The 9476-nt window shown below is 45.3% G+C and overlaps 1 protein-coding gene and 7 non-coding genes across 11 annotated transcripts in view; all 8 read right to left on the bottom strand.

Annotated features, from left to right (window-relative positions):
* wnt5b (wingless-type MMTV integration site family, member 5b) overlaps nt 1-9476 on the bottom strand; it is a 108766-nt gene that overhangs the window by 72624 nt on the left and 26666 nt on the right. The window lies entirely within an intron of this gene.
* trnak-cuu (transfer RNA lysine (anticodon CUU)) lies at nt 343-415 on the bottom strand. The gene has a single exon. It is a non-coding gene; the product is annotated as a tRNA-Lys (tRNA).
* On the bottom strand, nt 1519-1591 carry trnak-cuu (transfer RNA lysine (anticodon CUU)). Its single transcript has one exon. It is a non-coding gene; the product is annotated as a tRNA-Lys (tRNA).
* On the bottom strand, nt 2053-2163 carry trnal-caa (transfer RNA leucine (anticodon CAA)). Its single transcript has 2 exons — nt 2126-2163; nt 2053-2098 (listed from the first exon to the last, which is right to left on the bottom strand). It is a non-coding gene; the product is annotated as a tRNA-Leu (tRNA).
* On the bottom strand, nt 3211-3283 carry trnak-cuu (transfer RNA lysine (anticodon CUU)). The gene has a single exon. It is a non-coding gene; the product is annotated as a tRNA-Lys (tRNA).
* Nucleotides 3756-3828, bottom strand: trnak-cuu (transfer RNA lysine (anticodon CUU)). Its single transcript has one exon. It is a non-coding gene; the product is annotated as a tRNA-Lys (tRNA).
* trnal-caa (transfer RNA leucine (anticodon CAA)) lies at nt 4214-4323 on the bottom strand. The gene is made up of 2 exons: nt 4286-4323; nt 4214-4259 (listed from the first exon to the last, which is right to left on the bottom strand). It is a non-coding gene; the product is annotated as a tRNA-Leu (tRNA).
* On the bottom strand, nt 4632-4704 carry trnak-cuu (transfer RNA lysine (anticodon CUU)). Its single transcript has one exon. It is a non-coding gene; the product is annotated as a tRNA-Lys (tRNA).

Here is a 9476-nt window from a genome sequence, read left to right as displayed (position 1 = left end):
GACTGGTAGCCGGACTGCCAAGCATGTCTTTTGCATCATGTAATGGCATGTTGGGAAGAGACTGTATGGCATTATATGATCAACCATATTCATGGTATTCATGGTATGCATGGGACGACACCCAGTCTGTGGCGGGTCTTCACTATTGTCTCTGTTGTCATCAAGAAAACCGCTGTGCACGCTGCAGAAACCAGAGGCAATTGTGAGCGACAAACAGTAGTGTGTGAGGGCCCTTTGAATTATTTGTGAACTGTTGCTACACTCAGTGGCCAAGTTAGTATAGTTGAAGTTCGAGGACTTCGGTTCTACCCCCATGTTGAAAAACCCTTTTAAAAGTACTACCGCCCAACGTGGGGCTCGAACCCACGACCCTGAGATTAAGAGTCTCATGCTCTACCGACTGAGCTAGCCGGGCTACAAACCCAGCATTATGTGATGCACCACATGGGCGCCTGAAGTAGGGGGGCCACTTTACAGCCCTGTCCCACTTTCTTGAGTGTCTGCAGCTGTCTCCATGACTGGTGGGTTGGCTCTCGCCGGGCGCATTGTCCGATGTGCATTCGGAGACCAGAAGTCCCTTTGATCAGGAAGGAATTAGACCTTGAGTCTGGCGCCTTAGACCACTCGGCCATCCTGACAACTGAAACCCTGAATTCAGTCTGGATTTCACAACTTACATGTGAACCAAAACCTATGGGCTTACAGACGCATAGGAGACTTGGAAAATGTATAACATCATCCATTAAGCTATTTGTCAGCTTAAGTTATTTCACTAATATTGCTGATACCGTTGTTCTTTGAGGGTCACTCTGAAAGGATACTGGGAAGTGAGACTTTTCTGAACACTCTTGTGTCATCCGTGGTTATTGTTGTTGACTTACCAAACAACTGAGAATATTTCCTTTTCAGAGTTTCAATCTAGAGTAAGTCTGGAACACTCCCCCGTAGATGGTTACATGTATACCTCAAGCAAAGTCCTAGTCTAAAACACCAACGCCAAACGTGGGTCTTCAACCTATTGACGTCACTCTGTGCGCCATCCACAGCTACAAACTCTCCACTATGCACATACACACACACACACACACACACACACACACACACTCACTCACTCACGTCATGTCAGTGATGGCTGATTGGGTTGAAGGGCACTTTGAAACGATGTTCTCTGAGGAATCTTCTTATCAGAAGTCAAGTCAAGTGTCAAGACACTCTTGTAAAGTAGCTCAAGGATTCAGTATGTGATCAACCATATTCATGGTATGCATGGGACGACACCCAGTCTGTGGCGGGTCTTCACTATTGTCTCTGTTGTCATCATGAAAACCGCTGTGCACGCTGCAGAAACTACAGACAATTGTGGGCGTCAAACAGTAGTGTGTGAGGGCCCTTTGAATTATTTGCAAACTGTTGCTACACTCTGTTCAACAGTGGCAAAGGTCGGCTGCAGTTAGTATAGTTGAAGCTCTAGGACTTTAGTTCTAACCCCGTGTTGAATCACGCTTTTAAAAGCACCATCACCCAACGTGGGGCTCGAACCCACGACCCTGAGATTAAGAGTCTCATGCTCTACCGACTGAGCTAGCCGGGCTAAAAAAACTAGCATCATGTGACCACAACATGAGCGCCTCAAGTAGGGGGGGCACTCTACAGCCCTGTCCCATTTTCTTGAGTGCCTGCAGCTGTCTGCACGACTGCTGCATGACTGGTGGGTTGGCCCTCGCCGGGCGCATCCTCCGATACGCCATGACTGGCTCTAGGTCAGCTTGGAAAAGCCCAACTGTGAGTTTTACAGGACCCCTCCCTCACCCGGACCTCGCTTCTGCCCGGGGTCATGGAGTTCTCGCTACGCAGTTTGCCATCTCTTCCTGCAGGGAAGGACGGGAATGACGGGGCAACTGACAACCAATGCATCAGGGGTCTGTCACTCATACTGCAATCATATAAAGCCAGTTGCAAATCGGCAAAGTAATCTCCATCAGAGGCCAAGGTTGGCTGCAGTTATTGTAGTTGCTCGAGGACACAGGGATGAAACCCGCAGGTAAAAATATTTGTCAGGAGTGGGATTTGAACCCACGCCTCCATGCGGAGACCAGAAGTCCCTTTGATCAGGAAGGAGTTAGACCTTGAGTCTGGCGCCTTAGACCACTCGGCCATCCTGACGACTGAAACCGTGAATCCAGTCTGGAGTTCACAACTTACATGTAAACAAAACCTATGGGCTTACAGACTCACAGGAGACTTGGAAAATGTATAACATCACCCATTAAGCTATTTATCATTGTCAGCTTTAAAAGTGGCATCAAATTGCAGTTATTTCACTAATATTGCTTATACCGTTGTTCTTTGAGGGTCACTCTGAAAGGATACTGGGAACTGAGACTTTCCTGAACATCTGCGGTTATTGTTGTTGTCTGACCAAACAACTGAGAATATTTCCTTTTCAGAGTTTCAATCTAGAGTAGGTCTGGAACACTCCCCAGTTGAGGTATACGGTAACACGTATACCTCAAGCAAAGTCCAAGTCTAAAAAACCAACGCGGGGCTTGAACCTGTTGACGTCACTCTGTGCCCCATCCACAGCTACAAACTCCCCACTACGCACGTGCGCTCGCGCACGCGCACACGCACACGCACACGCACACGCACACACACACACACACACACACACACACACACACACACACACACACACACACACACACACACACACACACACACACACACACACACACACACACACACACACACACACACACAGGATTACACAGAGATCAAATCCAGGCCAAAACCTAAAATGACCTTCCCATAACTTACAGTATTAAAGTCCATTCATTTGTCTTCAAGTAGACAAATATACTCAAACACAATTTGATAAAGAAACATCTTTGCAGAGGCATATTGATGAAGTGAAGTAGCCAGTGTAATAAGCACAAACTGTCAGTGATTTTCTCAAGCCTACTGGAAGCTGTGTTGACTGCAGGGCTTTTCTAATTAGCTCTCTCTGAAAAAATGGACTCTAAAAACTGCAGGCAATGGTCGGCCATAGACTGTTGGTGATGGCTGATTGGGTTGTAGGGCACTTTGAAATGATGTTCTCAGAGGAATCCTCTTATCAGAAGTCAAGTCAAGTGTCAAGACACTCTTGTAAAGTAGCTCAAGGATTCAGACTTCCATCCTAGTGTCTGAATTGCTTTTTAAAAGTACTGACGCCCAACGTGGGGCTCGAACCCACGACCCTGAGATTAAGAGTCTCATGCTCTACCGACTGAGCTAGCCGGGCCACAAAAAATAAGTTTAAGCATTATGAAAACAAGATATTTGCAGCATGCTTTGTCATCAGGTAAAAATTCTGGAGTTGCACAATGCTCAACTACAGACTCTGAGTAACAGCTGACTGGTAGCCGGACTGCCAAGCATGTCTTTTGCATCATGTAATGGCATGTTGGGAAGAGATCGTCAGGATGGCCGAGTGGTCTAAGGCGCCAGACTCAAGGCATTATATGATCAACCATATTCATGGAATGCATTGGACGTCTGTGGCGGTCTTCACTCGTCATCAAGAAAGCACGCTGCAGAAACCAGAGACAATTGTGGGCGACAAACAGTAGTAGTGTGTGAGGACCCTTTGAATTATTTGTGAACTGTTCTTACACTCTGTTCAACAGTGGCCAAGGTCAGCTGCAGTTAGTATAGTTGAAGCTCGAGGACTTCGGTTCTACCCCCGTGTTGAACCACCCTTTTAAAACAACTACCGCCCAACGTGGGGCTCGAACCCACGACCCTGAGATTAAGAGTCTCATGCTCTACCGACTGAGCTAGCCGGGCTACAAACCCAGCATTATGTGATGGAACACATGCTCGCCTGAAGTAGGGGGGCCACTTTACAGCCCTGTCCCACTTTCTTGAGTGTCTGCAGCTGTCTCCATGACTGCTGCATGACTGGTGGGTTGGCCCTCGCCAGGCGCATCGTCCGGTGTACCATGACTGGCTATAGGTCGGCTTGGAAAAGTCCAACTGGGAGTTTTACAGGACCCCTCGCCCGGACCTCGCCGCTACACAGTGCGCAATCTCTCCCTGCAGGGAGGGACGGATTTGCCTGCGCAACTGACAACCAGTGGAGGAAAGGAATCTCCATCAGAGGCCAAGGTTGGCTGCAGTTATTGGAGTTGCTCGAGGACACACAGGGATGAAACCTGCAAGTAAAAGTCTTTGTCAGGAGTGGGATTTGAACCCACGCCTCCATTCGGAGACCAGAAGTCCCTTTGATCAGGAAGAGTTAGTCCTTGAGTCTGGCGCCTTAGACCACTCGGCCATCCTGACGACTGAAACCCTGAATCCAGTCTGGAGTTCACAACTTACATGTAAACAAAACCTATGGGCTTACAGACTCAAAGGAGACTTGGAAAATGTATAAAATCACCCATTATGGTCACTATGGTGAAAGATACTGGGATCTGAGACTTTTCTGAACACTCTTGTGTCATCCGCAATTATTGTTGTTGACTTACCAAACAACCGAGAACATTTCCTATTCAGAGTTTCAATCTAGAGTAAGTCTGGAACACTCCCCAGTCGTGGGTATACGGGAACACTTATACTTCAAGCAAAGACCTAGTCTAAAACACCAACGCCCAACGTGGGGCTCGAACCCACGACCCTGAGATTAAGAGTCTCATGCTCTACCGACTGAGCTAGCCAGGCTACTTCACCAGATTATTGGGTCGTTAATTCGTCGCCCAGCATGTGCGATGGTATTTTCTACTTTGGACTATGGTGTTAAAGGGTTGCCTTCAGTCCTGCAACATATATCAGAGAAGATATTAGTTAGTACAACCCTTGAGTCTGGCGCCTTAGACTGCTCGGCCATCCTGACAACTGACACCCTGAATTCACCAAAAACCAGGAGATCCAAAAGCCATCTGCCATTTGTTTTTGCAGAAATGAGTTACTGTAAGGAGAGTAAAGTAGAGTTTTAGTATCTTATTTGGTTGCATTGAACACAATAGGTTTCTATCCGTCTAGCTATCTGATAGAAGAATGGATGGAGTGGCTGATGAATGCCTGGACAGATGGACTGGTGAACAGACAGATACGAGAAGGATGGATGGATGGATGGATGGATGGAGGATGGAGGAGGGGGTTCGACGTCTTTGATCCTCCCAGCAGAAATAATCAACAAAGCCCTGGAGCAGGCCAGCTAGACCTAAATATGTGTGTGCGTCTGTTGTGTGTGTGTGTGTGTGTGTGTGTGTGTGTGTGTGTGTGTGTGTGTGTGAGCGCCGTGGGGTTTTCTGGCTGCATGCCAAGACCAACTCCCACCAGGAGAGAGATCAAAGACTCTCTCTCTCCCTCTCTATCTCTCTACCTCTCTCGCTCATATTTCTCACACTCCTTCCTCCCCCTTCCTCGCTCCCTTTCTTGAAAAACACTCGTTATTGCTTTTCCTGATTTCTTCGACATTCTCTCACTTTTTTATTTCACCTGAGGGCAAAGAGATGAGAACAGTTTCCTATATGCAAAACAGGAAGGAAAAGATAAAGGGATGAAAAGAGCGGAGCAAAGAAAAAAGACGCCGAAAGAGAAAGAAACTGTTGGTTGCACTGATGTTAAGACACACACACACACACACACACACACACACACACACACACACACACACACACACACACACACACACACACACACACACACACACACACACACACACACAACTACTGACCTGTGCTTCAAAGCCCTCTTGGTTGCCAGGTTGTCATGGGAGCAATTGTTCTGGCAGGTGTGTGTGTGTGTGTGTGTGTGTGTTAGACTGTTCTCGATGAATCTCATGACAACACTTAAATTTCAGACGCTCAGTTCAGATCGAATTAGCCCGTTAAAGAACACACTGAACGTCTGCTGTTTCGAATTAAAAGCTCCACTGTGATTGAATACATGCCTTATCCATTCTCTTATCTCTGACATTTCAAAATAAAGCACTTTTGTAAATTGACAAATCAAATCTGAGGCAGCCAGTTGCTTTATCATTGGTTCACTGTCTGGTCAAACTATTACGTCATAGCTGAGACAATGTTCATTGTCTTTTGGCCTAACGCTATGGTCACGGTAGACCCACAGATATAAAAACACATATAAGTCACAGGTTGGTTTATTTTGGGGGACGTGTGAGAGACATAACAAAAATGATGTAATATATCGTGACGTAATATATCAAGCGACCATTAATAAAAGTTGCGTGGAATGATACTGTTATTGAAAGTAACGCAGTATAATATTATAACAAGCAAGAAAGTCCACTACAGGTGGGCAGGAGAGGTGGAGGATGGGTCAAAACAAATACAGGACTTTCCAGCAAACCGCTGTTCGTTATCCCGTGTGAAATTAAAAGTCAATGCTCACTTACGTACTAAGTAGTTTTGTTGCCTAAACCTAATGAAGTAATGTTGCGTTTTTTTGTTTTGTTTCAGTTTACAACGTTTACCACGTGTTTAAAACTGCGATCGTAATCCGGGAGAAAATATGTTTCCCTCGAAAGGTAAATGACAATGCAGTTTAGTTGTATCGGAATGTAATTTTGTAGGAGACAGGGTTGTTTCACTGGTTCATTTGTACGCAACTATGACGAATAAATTGATCTTGATGTTGAAAAATGGTGGAATGCCCCTTTAATGCAATAACCTGCTCTGTTAATCCATGATGAAGTACAATACTGAATCTAAGATTGGGGGGAGTACAAATTAAGCCTGATGGGGTAAAAGGCCACACCTATATCTACTTTAAGGATATATTACTTCAATAAAAACTTATAAGGTGGCTTTGGGCCTCAGGCCTCTGTTGAATGTCATGTCTCATCTCTCTCTCCCTCAGCTATCTAAAAAAGTCATAAAATTACCCAAAATGGTATTTAAAAATGTTAAGTATGGTATGGTAATGAAAGACTAAACCATAAAAGCACCTGTTTGCCATTTCATATCAAAACCAACCAGCCTTAGAACTACATCAACCATATACCCCTTTCACACCGAGGACTCAACCAGGGTTAGGTATCCCTGGTCCAACCCTGGTCATTGGTGTGAAAAGGGTACTAGTTAGAAGAAGGGTCATGAGGTCATTAACCCTTTGAGATCATCTGCAAAAATGAGAGTTCATTCTCTAGTCCAGTAAGATGTATAAATCGTTGTTTTTAAGAATCAGCCAAATGCAAGATAGAAGATTCATAATAACATGGTAGTGCAAGACCCTGAAATATTTGGTTAATAATGTACTTTCCCATCTCACACGTACATGACAGCTGCTGCTACCAAATACTTGATAAAAAAGACTGCATTTGTAACAAAAAAAAGCATCTATCATCTCCGTAGCACACTTCCTTCCTCCCTTCGTGGCGGTCACAGTAATCGTCAGAGCTCTTGAATGTTCTCCTGGATATTGTTCGCTCCGCGGTTGTTGCCGATCTGGGAATTGAAGCTCATTTGCACTCCGTGTTTGTCGTTCTGCATAACAACATCGGCTAAATGTCTAAAAATGTAAATGTAATTGTGGAGATAATGTTATTTTCCTATTGAGACTCGCAGAATGCTGCACTACGTGAGCCGAGCCCGGCGCTGCTCGTCATTAAAACATCTCACAGGGGCTCCTTCGCAAATAAGAACCAAACTTTCTCTCCGCCTCTATCTCTTTCTCCTCTATCCATCTTTTCATGCCGGTAGTAGCTTGCAGATTGTTCCTCTTTCTTTCTGTTATTCTTAGCAATATAGGCATCTTAATCCCACTCCCACAATCCCAATCAGTCTCTTTTCTGACCTCTTTCCTTCTTTTACTTTCTTCTCTCTTACTGTCCTGCTTTTCTCCTCATCACTGTCCTCTTTAGTTCTCTCTTTCTCTGCATCCCCTTTTCTCTCATCTCTCCTTCTTTCTCTCCACCATCTTTCGTTCCCAACCCCGTTTTTGCATCCCTCTCTGCCGTGTTTTTCTCCCTCACACTCTCTCTCTCTCCAGCAGTAGCAGTCATTCTACTTATAGCCTCGCCATAAATCAACCTGTCATTCTCCGTCATGCTCGCTGGATCTCACTGGGGCTTGTGGCAGACACACACACAGCAAGGGATAGCGTGGGCCCACACATACACAAACACAGGCACACAAACACTGACAAATATAAAGACTCAAACAGATCACACACACACAAATGCAAAAACACACACACACATCCAAGTGTAAAACTACCATACAAACACATTTTTGGGCTCTCACACACAAACTCTTCAGTGCAAACTGAAGACGATCTGAAGACACACAAGATTGATTGAGATTGAGAGGGAGAGTGAATGATTAAGGGAAACAGAGATGTAAGCGAGGATAACAGAAAGATGTTCACCTGTCCCTCTACCACACACACACACACAGACACACACACCATGACCACACACAGCAGCTGAAATAATGTCCACAACGCCCTCAGGGCCTCAGCTTTACCCAACCATCTCCTTAAATTCGCCTACTCCTCCTGCTCTGTTTTTTATATTTTCTCTCTGTTCTGTTCATCTCTCTTCGAACCCTAAAAACTACGGTCATAAACAAAATAATGTGCGTTGTTAGCACAGTAAAATGGTTATTTTTAAGGTTATGTTTAGGCAACACAGAGCACTTGGTTAATGTTAGGAAAAGATCGTGGTCTTGGTTCAATACTGAAAAAGACAACACTGACTTGAAGCACTAAATGGGACACTTTTTAAATATTTAAATGTGTCTTTATACCAAGCCCCCAGGAAGGGCTTTGAATCAAATTTTCGAAGTGGCCAAACGGTGGTACCACAACTTCCGTGTCTTTCACATGATGCCATTTGGCCCAAAAAGTTTTCCCATAGACTTACTTTGGGAAAGAGACGTCTGTAACTCAGCGGATAATTTATTTTTAGGTAAATCAACTTCCTCGTATGAACACTTGAATAGCCCTTATTTAAACGATTAGGTCCTAAAAGTTGTAAAATGCACTACTAGCCAAATCCAGAGTTATTTCCCTTCCTCCGTTCATGTGAATGATACCCAGACCAGCGAGGCTGGGAGTTAAAGGAAACGCTACTGCGCCTGTTCTATGGGCCCAACGGTGATTTTATCACTCGGCAGTCGAGCCTTTTTGGCTTCATGCGCCACTGAGCAACTCTCATAGGAATGATCGTGAGCTCGACTTCAACTCTGTATCCAGTTCTTTTTATACATCCATGGTCTATACGAGATTGGGAGCATTTCTATTGCCTCAGCACGGCTCTCAACATGGCAACGGCGGCTCGCAGCTAACGATGCTGACAGTGGAAACAATGCAACAGTGCTGACAGAAATAACAGTGTTAACCTGGGGGGGTGCTACGCCGTTATCAGCTGTAGCCGCCGAATGAGCGCAGTGCAAAACGGCGGCTGTGAGCTAGCCAGTGGGGCATGCTCACATGCACTAACATGCATTAAAAGGCCGGCCCAGCGA

Source organism: Sebastes fasciatus, chromosome 23 (assembly GCF_043250625.1).
Source record: "Sebastes fasciatus isolate fSebFas1 chromosome 23, fSebFas1.pri, whole genome shotgun sequence".
Lineage (NCBI taxonomy): Eukaryota > Metazoa > Chordata > Actinopteri > Perciformes > Sebastidae > Sebastes > Sebastes fasciatus.
Note: the sequence above shows the minus strand (reverse complement) of the source record. Positions and strands in the feature narration are given on the sequence as shown.